Here is a 15,280-nt window from a genome sequence, read left to right on the forward strand (position 1 = left end):
TATCTGAGTGTCGACCTACATCCCTATGATGCAGTCCGAGTATCAAGGTAGGAGTAAGAGTATCGGAAAGCCATAAGATGGGAGTCATTCCTACTAAGTTATCTTTATACTGGAGAGATTCGCTCTCCAGCTTTAGAAAGATCTGAGGACAGTTCAGAACGAAGATCACGGAAGAAAAGGCTCATGAAGACTTATGGCTAAACACACTCAATCGAGGTTTTGAGATCCGATCTAATCATATTACTTGCGACGGGGAAAGGCGATTTGCCTAGCACATAGCGTGAGTAGTGTAATCACTAACTCACTAAATTGTATTATTTTATGGGTGTATTAGCGCGACGATAACGAGGAAAAGACACTTCTTGGGTTCCATGTATTGGCTCCCTCTGTCTACCTCTTATCCATGACTAGGACCGGTGTTGGTTTTCTTCGGGTAGTTACCTAGGGTTCTCTTCTCGTATAGACATATTGAATTTCTACTCCGTCTTACTTCCGGTTTTGACTCTAAGTGTCATCGCTTCATGATGGATGACTGGAAATCTCGGAAGTTCAGGCGAATTTCCCACCGATGTCCCTAAAAGGTATAGGCACTTGGTGGTTTCAATAGTCTCGTCCTAGTTCATTTATTTCCGAACTGGAACTCTTATCAATGAACCTCTTATGGGTCTGAATCAACTCTTCGGTCGAACACTGAAGTGGATAAGGTTCTCTAAAGGGTTTCGTGCGAGAATGGAAATGTGTAAAGAATCCTAAGAGATTATTAAAACATTTCTCTGGGTGATCCTTATCGAGTCCTGCTATGATTACATACGGTACACAAATTATATATAACTTAGATTCGATAGGCCTTCGAATATACGATACTACTCTATATCTACATCCAAACAAGGAAAAGGAAGTAGAGTGAAAACACACATTCTTAGTCTATGGGATCCTTATTATATATAACCTTGGAAGTATACCCTCTGTAATCATAGGTATATCAATAAGGATCTTTTTAGCTTTTCACACAAGGTTATCTATGGATCCTAAAATACCCCTATGGTATTTTAATTACTTGTTTGACTCTTAACTTCTGAATATGATTATGGGATTAATGTGAGCCTTTTAGAATCCTAAAATACTCCCATAGTATTTGAAACTTTATGTTTGGCTCTAGCATTCCTAATTGGTAAGTTTCAGATTTGTTGCAACACTACCATCACTCCCAAGCACACGTTAGTCGCATCTCGAATAAATGTAGTTGATCATGTTACATTTATTCCAGCTTACGATTACGTAACTGCCCAGGTTTGATGGTAATGGTCAACATCCAAAGACTTTTATTCTTGTTCTTCTTGTGATACTTTGTTCGAATGTTTAGATTCTGGATGTTCTTATACTTTGGTAAAATATGGTTATATTTCAAAGTATAATTCTTGTTCAGAGTGTTTTAATCCAATGTATTTATAGGTTGTATATCTATTATGAATTGATATACTGAGCTCACTATAAACAATGCTCTGATACCAATCTGTCACACCCCAAAACCGAGAACGGCGGAATACGTTCTGGGATGGAGGACGTCATGTCAAGTATCACAATATATGCAGTATAGCAATCAAAGTACAACAACCATTGCATTAATAGTAATAATTTTACATAGATTACATTACATAGCGACATCCAAGTAAATACAGGACATAACATAGATGCAGCTTGGTTCTAGGCTGACTTCGCAAAAGCTCTCGGGATGTACATGTCTATCGATGACCTGAGAATACAAGTTATTTTGAAAGCGAGTATCAGCATTTTTATAATGCTGGTGAGTTCATAAGTATTTAGTGACATTAGTATAAATACACATTTTTATTCAAAATAACCTCATGAAAGATAGTAGTTTAGAATCTACAATTTATTAGAATTCTTTCCAGAAAATCCTATATTTTCTAAATAAAGCAGTCTTCTACCAAGACTCAATCGCTCTATGTTTAAACCGTGAAGTATCTTTATCGAAAGCAGTCTTCTACCAAGACCCGATAGATTTATGTTTTAAGGAGTAATTTCCCCAAAATACTATCATTACCAGAGTATAGTTTTTACTTTAAAAGGGATTGTGAGAAAAGCACAAGTAAAAATAATAGGGGGAAAATAATATATATACCTCAGCAGTAATACTGCTAGCTAAAGTAAATGAAACATACACTCCAGGAGGGTATTGAATGAACGATACACCTGGTTCAGTCTAAGGGTGAATATAACATAGACTCCAGGAGGGTATCGAATGAACGATACGCCTGGTTCAGTCTAAAGGTGAATAAAACATAAACTCCAGGAGGGTATCGAATGAATGATACGCCTGGTTTAGTCTAAAGGTAAATAAAACATAGACTCCAGCAGGGTATCGAATGAACGATACGCCTGGTTCAGTCTAAAGGTGAATAAAACATAGACTCCAAGAGGGTATCGAATGAACGATACGCCTGGCTCAGTCTAAAGGTGAATAAAAGGGTTGAATGTGAACTTGTATGTAAACATGATGATCGATGATAGAGTATCCGATGACCCTCCAGGTCACGCGTAGAGTTAGTGACATTATGTCACCCATGGGCCTTACCGGCTCGGACTGTAGCTAGCGGTCAGGGTGCGGGAGTGTCGGTCCTGTATAGATCTATACACATGATGTTCGCTCTCCCTCCGGGAGACCCTGGTTACACGGTGATGGCGTTATGAAGCGTCGTATTGGGAAATAGTGTGTCACATTCTATTTAAAGTATTATAATAATAGTATAGACTCGCAAATGAACTGACTCCTTAGTAATTCTTCGTACTAGAGAGAGAGTGTGAGAGAGAGTAAATAGAATCTCCTAAGTATTCCTATAATAGTTACTAGGGTTCTAGAAATATGAATAATGGAACGATGCCTTTGCTACCCAAAGGAAATGAACTGGATGAGAGGGCTTTTATGGCCATATATGTATACATGATATATAACTAATATTTAAACGACCTTCGGACGAATAACCGAAACCTTAAACCACATCCAAACGAGGAAAAGGAATTTCAGTGGGTTAGCCTTCCTAAGTCCTTTAAACATTACTTATATAACTATACATATGTAGTCATGCATATAAAAATAATAATATAAAAGCGTAAAAGAAAATTTGGTAAGAACCTTTGAAAACCTTTGGAAAACCTTTAATAGGAAATTATGACTTGATGTCCTTTTAATAAACAAGCTTTGAAAATGGTTTGAGAAAGCAGTTTAAGTGAAGAAAACCTTTGTTTGAAACACTGCTGTATCAGGTTTTTAAGGAAAACATACAGCACGAAGGTCAGTTTGAGAAACGATCTAAACAAGTAAAAACATTTTGGAAAACCATATGAAGTAATGTACTTGGTAAAACAGATAAAAGTGTAATGAATCCTTTTGCATGCAGGTTATTAATCACATATGATTGATATGATAACTAGCATGGTTCAACTTGTATTCCCCCCTCCCCCATAAAAGCATTGAAAAACATTTAAAAGGTTATATCAGGGGTATGAACTCACCTGCAGCGAGTGGATCGGATGGAAGTGTCGGTTGAGTGCTTGGTGTCAAGTGAAGACTTGAACACACTTAATGACCCTAGTAACATATGAAGACATATGTTTACATATAATTAGTGATTATAACACTAATTAATAACGTATAAACATCCTAATGCGAAGAAAAACACTTTGGTCAAATGCTAGGAGGCTATTAGGTTGCAATAAAGGAGTGTAAGGCCTTATATGGGAGTGTAGGGTCAATTGACCATGTTTGTTGGAGTTTGCGGCCCAGGGGAGTTTACTCCTGGCCGTAAACTCTCAATTGGGTCACCAAACAAGTCTTAAAACTATTATAACTTAATTAGCTAAGTGCTCCAAGGCCTAAATAAGAGATTGGGTGGATTTAAAGTCCAAGAGTGGCCTTGTATAGGGTTTACGACCTAGGGACCACTTCCCCATGAGTTTATGGCTGTAAACTCATGGTGTGAAGTGCCAATTCGTTGATTGAGGTCCCTAACTCATCGAGGTATAATTCTAGGTTAACGTCCAAGGCTAGGTAAGGTGATTAGGGCACACTTTGCACCATTTGAGGGAGTTTACGGCGTAAGAAGATCTTGGGCTGTAAACTCTCATTCAAACCTCCAAAACTTGATGTTTAAGGTCCTTAATGCTTCAAGGGTATGATCTAAGCTAGGTTCTAAGCATAAGGAAGGAGTTAGGGACATTTTGGCACCAAATTAAGGGTTTACGGCCTAAGAAGTTCTTGGGCCGTAAACACCTTGTTCTTGTGATTTTTGGGTGATTTCAATGATATATGGACATGTAATAAGCTTTAATACACTCTAGGGTAAAAGTACTTACAATTTGGGGACGAAACTTGAAGATTCTTAGGAGAAATCGGGATTTAAAGAGAGAGGGTAGAGGGAGAAAGTATCTAGAGTGTGGAAAGAGTGCAAATGAAGTTCACTCAATCCTTATATAGGGTGAGTTTACCGCCCGGAGTTTACCTCCGTAAACTCCATGTTTACGGCCGTAAACTCCATTTCATGGAGTTTATGGCATTGTTTTGGTGTTGGGGCTTTAGTGGTTGCTTTTTAACGCTTGTTCCTTAAGTGTGAAAGGCTCGGAATACTAAAACAGACTTTAAATTATGCTAAAAGATGGCATAAATGAATTTGACTTCCAAATGAAGTGATAAACTGTTGAAATTATATATATATATATATATATATATATATATATATATATATATATATATATATATATATATATATATATATATATATATATGAAATATTTGGGGTTGTCACAAAATCCATCAAACCAAGGCTTTGATACCAACTTGTAACATCCCAAAAATATTGACTAAAATTTTCATTTTAAATAAGTCAAAACCATTCTTTCATTATCCCAAAAGAGGATCGGAACAAAAGTATTCTCAAAACATCATAATAAAATCAAAAACAATCAATGCGGAATAAATATTTAGAGGATGCAGTACGATCAAGACGAACCCTTCCTTTTGAAACTAGAAGTACCTTAAAACAATTTAAACATAAACCGTAAGCACAAAGCTTAGTGATTTCCCCAAGTCTATTTCACCCCCGATTCTATTTCAACTCAATCGATGTTTTTCAACCGAACGAGTCTATTTCACCCTCGAGTCTATTTCAACTCAATCAGTGTTTTTCAACCAAACGAGTCTATATGTCAACCCCAATTCTATATCACCCCACATACATAAATCATACAATCATATCATGAAGAGTCGCAAAGACTGTTACAGGCATATCAATAGGAGTCACAAAGACAACCAACATCCTACAAATATAATCCAGTGAGCCGATATTAGTGCCTTCGACCTACGAGTATAGTGAAGAGACTCACCTGAACTGTTCAACAAAAGCCCAACAGCTACCTCATTAACAAAACAACCAACCTAAGATTCCTAAAGCCGAACCGATACCAATCTTTAGTCAATTACTCAATTGTACCTAAGCTTGACTAAAAGTTAAACTGGTCAAAAAGTCAACTCCAGCTAACGCCCACGTTGTGACCAACTTATGGCCACGTCATGGTCACTCAATCCAGTCTCTATCAAAATATGCTACCACGCTGTAACATACATGTCACCATGTCGTGGCAGAGTCTACACAAAGCAGTCGCGAATAAACCCGTCGTCATGTCAAGGCAAGCATCATTCCATGTCATGGGCACGTCTGGACAAAACAGACATGATAATTCTTGCCACCACACCGTAGCCTTCCTTAGCCAAACCATGGTCTTCAGTCTGAAAGGTTTTTCCTCAATAAGGTCTTAATCCAATAGGACCAAAGCTAAAGTACTCATATCTGATTCCTAATAGCTTCATAATGTATAAAGTTTTCAACTTTATCCATTAGGATGGTCCAAACCTCCAAGATCTAGGCTTTAAGTCTCAAAATGAACGAAAATGCAGCTTTCTCAACTTAACCCATTAAGTCCAAGTCTCTCACTTTCATATATGAATCAACAAGATGTCTAGATGGATAAAGTTTACAACTTCATCCATAATAATGTCACAATCTTTCAAGATCTAAACTTTAATACACCAAAATGGCCTAAAGGACCAAGATATCTTGCATGGCTAAAAGGGAAGGCAAAAGATCATAACTTTCCTAGTCCATAAGGTCCAAGAAGCATTCCAAACTGATCAAAAGATGTTGGGGTGACTCAACTCCAAGATCACTCTTAAAATGGACAAAAAGTGCCAAAAACCACAAATGAAGAGATCTAAAGAACTAAAAAGAAAGATTGGAACTATATACTCACAATAATCCATAAATGTAGTGCCTTTGATGGATCCAAGTTTGAAGCATCATTCCTTGCAACCAACAAACCTTCTTGATCTTTAAGCTTCATCAAAATACCATAAAAAGCATTCAAAAGAGGAGAGAAGATAGGGGAGGAGCTCATATCTTGAAGATGAAAGCTAGGGTTTCTCCTAAGGGGTTCTAGATATGATGGAGGCTACTAAAATGCCCAAAATGCGAAACCTTATGCTTATATACGTTAAAAACCCTAAAATCACAGGCTTAAGCCTGATAGACTACCACTCTATGGCCATGTTTCTCAACTCTATGGCCTGCCACTCCATGGGCTCTGATCTCCACTCCATAGCGATGGTTTTCACCCAAATCCATTCCATCTTTAATCAAACATAATTTCTGCATTCAACTCCATTTTCGGTGATCTTTATATACCCAAAAAGGTATTGACGAGCCTCACAACTCTATCTAATTACTTATGACTTAAAACACACCAAACTAAAATCCATAATTCATGAAAGAAGTTTGGAACATCACTTTTCCCATTTTACCCTATGACTCCAAAACAAAAACCAAGGGCTTAGATCACATAATCCATATTATCAACATCCAATAGGGTCTAAACCCTATTCCCTTGAAGCCCAAGGCCTTTACTTGATTCACTTATTGTCCACAATCCTGAAATAAGAAACTTCTTGAAACAAAATATTACAATGGATGATAAAGATATGCCCCATGAGTATTATATGAAAGACCAGGATCTAACCCCTGACAGTTGTATGTAAGAACATGTTTTGGCCCCTGACAGTTGTATGTAAGACTGAGATTTGCCCATCAGCATTACAAGGAAAGACCATAATTTGGCCCATGGCAAGATATGACTGTAAGAGTGTGATCAGGCCTATACCATACACTTGGGGTTTGAGTAGACTCGTTATTTCATATATGATTGCTACCCATATTATGTTGATAGGATATTTGGTAGGTCGATGCTAGAGTCAAACACTTTGTGTGGATGCATTGTATTATATGATGGAATATATCATGTACTAGGGAATTCACTAAGATTTATGCTTATAGTTATGGATCAAACATTTTGCAGGTCGTTGGTGAGAAGAACTCAGTGGAATTGTACACACGAATCAAACATATTTGTTTCCGTGATTTTGTAAACTTAACTTTGATAATGTATATTTTTCCCTCAATTAAATGTTATTCGATGGTTTTTGAAACAAATGTTAAATTGGTTAACATATTTTAAAAATGAAAAATCTTTTTGTAATTTTTGGGACATTCCACATTCTCGAGTATTTGAAGAGTTTCAACCGCATCCAACTTCCTCCTGCTTCTACTATAACAGAGTAATATCCGATCTTTCCGGACTTAAATTTCGTTTCCTAAATCATACCCATGAACCATTAGATTTTAGAGCGTTTAAAATTTATTGTTTGTTTTGATTTAGTATCAATGTGGAGTGGTGAACACCTTTACATTTTTTTTCTTTGTTTCGAGTAGAATTAATGTTTTTTATTCACAAGTCATTTTAAGGTTCTGATTTTTTTTGCACAATTTAGCTTATTTTTTGAATTTATTGCAAGTTAGTGTTTGACGGGACCACAAAAGTAGTTTATCGTAGCTTATTAGTTAGCTTTTTTTGTAAGCTATGCGCGATAGATCGTTGATAAGGTAGTTTTTCAGCTACCGCACAAAACACTTCTAAGAGTTTCTCATATCTTTCTAGCAATACGCCTGAGAAAAATAGAAAGTACTTAGTTGTTACTGGCTCCCGCCTATAATTAGTAATCGTATATTTTTATATTAAACAAAATAATGTATTATCAAATGATACATTTGGCTATGTTTGGCGTACTAGCTGAAAAGCTAGCTGTTAGCTGAAAAACTAGCTGATAGCTGAAAAGTTAACTATTAAATGAAAAGCTAGCTAATAGCTGAAAAGCTAGTTGATAGCTAAAAAGCTAGCTGATAAAAATAACGTTTGATAAAACTATTTGAAAAGCTAGCTGAAATATATAAAATTACATAAAAGAACATGTAAGAGTATGTGTTTCTATAATTAATTAAGGGTGTATTTGAAATTTTTTTAAAAAACTCATAAAAGGCAAGATGATAAGCTAGCTTATTTTTCGAGCTTTTTTATGTTGTTGTGTTTGTTAAGCAAAAAAATAGCTTATAAGCTAGCTTTTTGAAAAACTACTTAGGCTATGTTTGGCGTACTAGCTGAAAAGCTAGCTGTTAGCTGAAAATCTAGCTGATAGCTGAAAAACTAATTACTGTTAAATAAAAAGCTAGCAGATAGCTAAAAAGCTAGCTGATAAAAAATAACGTTTGGTAAAACTAGCTGAAAAGCTAGCTGAAATATATAAAATTACATAAAAAGACATGTAAGAATATGTTTGGCGCGCCACAACTAGTTGATAAGCTAGCTTATTTTTTGAGCTTTTTATGTTGTCGTGTTTGGTAAACCAAAAAGTAGCTTATAAGCTAGCTTTTTTAAAAGCTACTTAGACTAGCATTTTAGGAGCTTTTTTAAAATTTTCCAAATACACCCCTTAATTAATTATAGAAATACATATTCTTACATGTCCTTTTTGATGGGATTAAAACAACTTTTAATCTATGAAGATCGATTAGATCTTGAACAAGTATATGAATATGAAACAGTAAAAACGCAATAATAAGAACAAAACAGCTTGAATCAAACGTGTCGAATGATTAAATAAAATCCTTAGAAGAGCTCGATTAAGAACATCAACTGTAAAGGATTAGAAGATTACAAGAACGATTAAAGAAAAATATTGTACTCTTGATGAATCGCTATATCGATAATCTCAGCAATCTTAACCTAATATGCATGCAAGCATTTAACTTATATACAATACATAAAAGGCTCACGGTTGGACAGGCCCAAACCGGTGAATGCAAGGCTAAACTAACGAGCCCAAAAGACGCAACATCAAAACTATCTTCAGCCCTACAATCTCCCCCTTTGCGTCAATTTGGAGCGAGACCTTTACTTCTTACTTGGGCCGGTTGCTGAAGCTGGTACCTTCTTCTTCACGGTGCTAAACAGACACTTGGTTATGGAGAGGATGGTCTGTCTAAACCGGATGTACCAATTGATCATATCATTGAAGTACTTGATGTCATCAGCCGAATTCTCCTTACACCTCTTGATAATTGATAAGATGTGCTCCAAGCAAGCTGTGGTGTAAAGGTGCTTGTCAGCTAAAGCGAACAAACATTTTTGTCCTTCGGCTCTAGTGAACATGACTGAGTTACGCCTCGGATCTATCTTACCCATTTGCATTTGATTTAGATCACTGGCCGATCCCACAGGTGCGACTTTCGGTTTCTTCTTAAAAACTGTGGCGACCTCCTGATCCATTAGGGCAACCTCCATGATGTAGCAGGCCAACATCCTTTTGACATGGTCTATGATGGGACCATATTCAGTTTCATCTGTCAGCAGGATATTGTACAAGACTATCCAGTCATGAGGATTCAGATTCGGCAGATCCGCCAGGGAGATGATGTGGGCAGTTCTTGCAGATCCTCGGATGAGCTTGAACTTAACGTTTGTGAATCTCCCCACGGCATAAGGCTTCAGCACCCGAACATTAACAATCTTCTGGGCGCTCCATGTAAGGTATTGAGGGTGAGCGGCCTCCAGGTAGAAGTCAATGAGCTCCCTGTCAAGCTCATCATTCGGATGCGGGACTTCAAAAATGTTAGAGAAGACGTGGAAGATGAACGCCTTTCGAGTCAGCGGCATATCAAACTGCGAATCGATAGAGTTATTGCAGTCGAATAATATCACCGGCTCGAGCCATAGTATGCTTGGAGTTTCTATGGCCTCTTTTATCATACGATCCCTGGTCCAGGCAGGGAAGAGCAACTTTCGGCTCTCAAGGAGATCGTGGGCTTCTTTTTGCTTTCGTTCGGCTTCTTCAGCCTCATGCGCCACACGACTGGCATCGTCTTCAGCATTGCGACTATTCTTTCTTTTTAACATGTCCGCAATGGTCTCCTTGTCTTCATCTTCATCTTCATCTCCTCCCTCAGCTATGTTTTTGCCCTTGTTCTTCACACCCGAACCCGAGGCATGACCAGTTGAGGGTGGTTCGGTTGTGTGAGTAGCTTTGGAGGAAGGAGGTGGTTTCGATCCTTTCTTCTCATCTCCCCCTTGTTTCGGAATGGACACGAAACTCGATAGGCCTTCAATTTTGCTTAAAAGGTCCATGGCCGGAGAGAGTTTTTCAGCGAGGGTACGCCTCACTGAGTGATTAAGGATGGGGTCGTGTGCTTCCAGGATGTTTGATAGAGCTGCGTGGACATCCGAAACACACGTCTTTATGACCTCCCTCTCGGATCGAAGAGCTTCCAATTGTTTTTCGGAGTTGGAAAGTTGCGTGCTCTTGACCTTTAGGGCAGTAGTCTTGCTCGCCAAGACGTCCATCAGAGAATTTTCTGCCGCAAGATCCTCTTGTAGCTTTGCCAAGCGGGCATCGATGGAGGCACGAAGTGCCGAGTTGTCGTCGCTAAGATGTTGTCTGAGAGTAGCGAACGAAGATAGCTCCGTCGAGACAAACTTGGCCAATTGTTGAACAACTGGTTCCAAAGTTGTCTTAGTGGCGTCGGCGCTCTCCTGCAAGGACTTCAGCAGGATGGAAGCGTCGTTAAATAGTTTATCGACTTTTTCGGTCGCAGCCTCACAGGCTCGGGTGGAGGCGTCGATAGCAGCAGTTGCTGAGGCCACGGAATCATGTTGATCCCTGGAGAAGGCGTCAACGATCTTTTGAAGGGCAGCTTCAGACAAAGATGACTGCTGGTTGGAAGAGGAGGCGAGAAGTTGATCAACCTTCTCGTTAAGCTCGCGAAGATGCTTCCGTGTCACTGGAGCATCATCCTCCTCATCACTCTGAACTTGAAACGGACTATAGTAGACCGAATCGAAGTTCATGTGATCACCACCAAGGTATTGATCACCGCCATCGGAGGCGTCTTCTAGAGATTGAGGTGGTGGTGAAGCTGGGGGTGTTATTGGTTTGGTAGGGTCAGGTTGAGTGGGTGGGGGGGTTAGTTTCGGGTGGTGGTTGTGTATGGGTAGGGTTGGTTGTATGTGTTTGAGTTTGTGGTGGTTCGGTTACAGGAGGGGTTTCGGTAACTGGTGGTGTTTCGGTTGATGTGGTGAATATGGGTGGAGGTATAGGGATAGAGGTTGGGGGAATAGTGGGGTTTATGGTGGGAATGGAAATAGGAATTGTTGGTGGAGGTGAAGGAACTGGGGATTGATGAAGTTCCATCTCTGGGGTTGGGGACCGAGGTGGTGTGTTGCCTCGTTGAGGAGATTCGTCTCCTTGTGATCCTTCAGAGTCCGAACTCCCACCTTCGGATTCGCTTGAAGAGGAGGGAATAACGAGCTTTCGCTTCGGTTGGGTCTTCCTCCTTTTCGGCTGTGGGGATGAAGCAGCCTTCGGTTGTTTTCGCTTCTTGGGAGAAGGTCCCTTTGGTGCTTTGGACACTTGCTTCCCCTTCTCTGCCTTTTTGCCCCTGGCCACCGGTTTATCGGCATCATGAATCGATCGCAGCATGTCCGGTGTCAGTTCCCTCGGACCAGTTGGCCTAAACTCCTTGATCGTCCTGATCAGTCTGCTATCGGCGGGCACATCGGCATACATCGACTCCGGGATAGAGCCAATGAATGAGAATTTTGATGCATCGGATACGATGATCTTCTTGGTATGAAACGTACCAATAGAAGACATCGATGCACCATCGGCTGTTGGAACATTGAACTTGTCCATGGCGCATCTTGTGATCAAGATCCAGAACCGAGCCAGCGACACCTCAGAGTGTCGGGATGAGGAAGAGAGGCTTTGAATCAGCTGTTGCCATAGGACAAACCCATAGTCTAGGTTTATCCCGTTGTACACCCCATACATTATCGAAAGGAATAGACGACTTGCACCATCAGATCCTGAGCTCCTCTCAGATAGTCCCTTGAAGAGAACTGTAAATAACCCATTCCACTGGGGTGGTAGGCAGGACTTCTTAGACTTGGCGACGGAGGTGAGAACCTCTGTGTAGCCCATGTTGTAAAACATGTTGTACAACATCCCAACCGGAATCGTCTCCGGGTGAACTCGCGATAGGTCAGCAGCAAACCCTAACATAGTGCAGAAACGGGGGCGAGAAATTGAAGTCTTGTGTTCTCCCACTTCAAAGAATACCCGGTCGACGGCCTTGTCGTAGTAAGCCGTCGCATAGACCTGAGATAAGGCCACCATTGGCACCGTTTCAATTCTTGACAGTGCAGGAGCAAGCTGGGAGTACTTGAGGCATTCTATGACCGGCGACATGTAGGAATCATACGCCAGTGGGTTCAGATCAATGACTAGGCATTGTTGGGGCCGGATGGGAAGAATCTGGGAAGTTGCATGAACAGAAGAGGATTCAGCCATTGTTGCAGGTTTGGAGAAGAAGATGAACGGGAGAGAGTTTGGGAGAATTTTTGCTTTGGAGATTATGGAGGCAGTAAAGAGGTAAAAGGTGGTGTTGATGGCTTTTTATAGTGGGTGATAGGAGAGAGAAAAATCGTTTCAAATCTCTTATGGAAATACGAAACGGGTTTTTGAGTGACTGATTGGTGACAGTTGGGGCGTGCGATGATCACGTAGGAGAGAGAGTGTCAGTTTCCTAGGATTACGCCGCCCAATAAGCGCCGGTTCAGAGAAAGGAACCGTTTCCATTTCCACACGCGCCTCTAATGCCAGATTGATGACGCTTCAATATCGCACACGCGTCCTTTAAGTGTCAGAAAAAGCGCGGCCGTTTCAAATTCACGCGCCCTCCTTTTTACCGTCGTTTGAATTTCTATCCTTTTAACTCCCGCCGAGTCAACAACTTTTTGTCTTTTCCCCTTTTAAACGCCTGTTTTCAATTAATGACCCACGTGGCTAATTTTTGACCAGAACTTCATTAGTAACCATCCAGTAATAATTCAACCTGTAAAATAATTAGTAAAGGAGTTTTTGAAAATCTAGGATTTTCGTGCAAAGAGTGTAAAAGAAAAAGAAATAAAGCAACTCTTTTTAGGGTAATCTGTGATGTCCATAATGACACGAAACTGATGATCCCGGGCACGAATCTCTTCCTTCAAGGTCAAGAAAGACCTCAAAGTGTTAGTGTGGAATCCCATTGAATTACGATCAAACATTTATAAATAAATGTTGAAAGGCTTCTTTTAATTAGGTTAATTAAGGGTGGTTTCGCTTTGATTCATCAATTCAATTCTTGATATAAGAACGAAAGTGAACAAAGTACTTGTGAGACCGGTGTAGTCTGTTGAACAAGTAGGTAGGAGTTGATTTTATAGTGGCTTGGATTAATATGAAATCTCAGATAAAAAAAATGTAAAACTGGATCCCTTGGGAAGAAATGTTATGGTGTGTAACAATTTCATTGGAATCACGCAAAGGAAAATTTGAGATTCCATGAAGGTACATTCGTCAATTCATTGGTGAAAACTTGATCAAATTAATTGGTCACCGTCAATTCGTTGGTGTTGAATTTTGGGTTTCACTCAGCTCGTAGTGGCACGAAACTAAGATCATAAACACAGATGTTGTGTAACCATAAACCTCAGTGGTAGATTCTGAGAGTCTCAAGGGTTACAGTGATGAAACGAATGTAATGGAGAAGTGTAATAGGGATGGTGTAAGAGAACATAGTACCTCTGCTGCGAAAAAAAAAGGACCAAGCAGGGGACTCTTAACTCATGTGAGAAGAGAGTGAGGTAGCTCACGATTAGAATAAATGAGTTAGCCTTATTGGGAAGACAAGGTTTGTGTATACCAGGTCATGAAGGCTATTATTCAAAATCTTATGAGGCTTGGGACACATACAGCAGTATGCTTCTAGGGACACTTAAGTAGGTCATCAAATATATCCCCATAAACGAATGAGCACACAAAATAAAATATTTTTGGAGTTTTTGAAAGTTATAATAAAAGTTAAAAGAAAAATAATAGATAAAAAAATAAATAAAAAAAAATAAGAGTTAAAATAAAAATAAGACCTAAAAAAAACTCTAGAAAAAATGAAAAACCGAACCCGAACGTTCGGTTGGTTTCGGTTCTAGAAAATTTTGAAAAACCGAACCCGAACCTTCGGTTGGTTTCGGTTCCACAAAATTTTGAAAAACCGAACCCAAACCTTCGGTTGGTTTTGGTTCCACAAAATTTTGAAAAACCGAACCCGAACCTTCGGTAGGTTTCGGTTTTGGAAAATTTTGAGAAACTAAGGAATTTAGATATACAAGAAATAAATACTTTAAAGAAAAACAAAAGAGTACAAGAAATATACAACACAGAAAAACTACCTTTGAAGTAATGAGCGAGTCAGATGGTTGAACCGAACCCGAACATTCGGTTGGTTTCGCTTCTTACGTTTAAGGTTGAGAGGTAGTGTGAGGTACTGACTCTGATTCCATCATTCCTAGCCCTTGCAATATTTTATTGAATGATGCTTCTGGAAGAGCTTTGGTAAAGACGTCAGCCAGTTGATCAGTGGTTCTTACGAAGTGAACTTCGACATTTCCATCTTCCACATGATCTTTGATGAAGTGATACCTCAGTGCTATGTGTTTGGTTTTAGAGTGTTGCACTGGGTTATGACAGATCCTAATTGCACTTTTAGAGTCACAATATAGTGGGATCTTCATCATATTGAGTCCATAGTCTCGAAGTTGACTCTGGATCCAAATCACTTGTGATGTGCAGGATGCAGCGGCAATGTATTCCGCTTCGGCAGTAGACAGCGACACACATGTTTGTTTCTTGGATTGCCAACTGACCAATTTCCCATCAAGAAATTGACAGCCACCAGTTGTGCTTTTACGGTCGAGTCCACATCCTCCAAGGTCAGCATCAGAATAGGCT

This window comes from Lactuca serriola, chromosome 9 (assembly GCF_051521515.1).
Source record: "Lactuca serriola cultivar US96UC23 chromosome 9, Lser_US96UC23_V15, whole genome shotgun sequence".
Classification (NCBI taxonomy): Eukaryota; Viridiplantae; Streptophyta; class Magnoliopsida; order Asterales; family Asteraceae; genus Lactuca; species Lactuca serriola.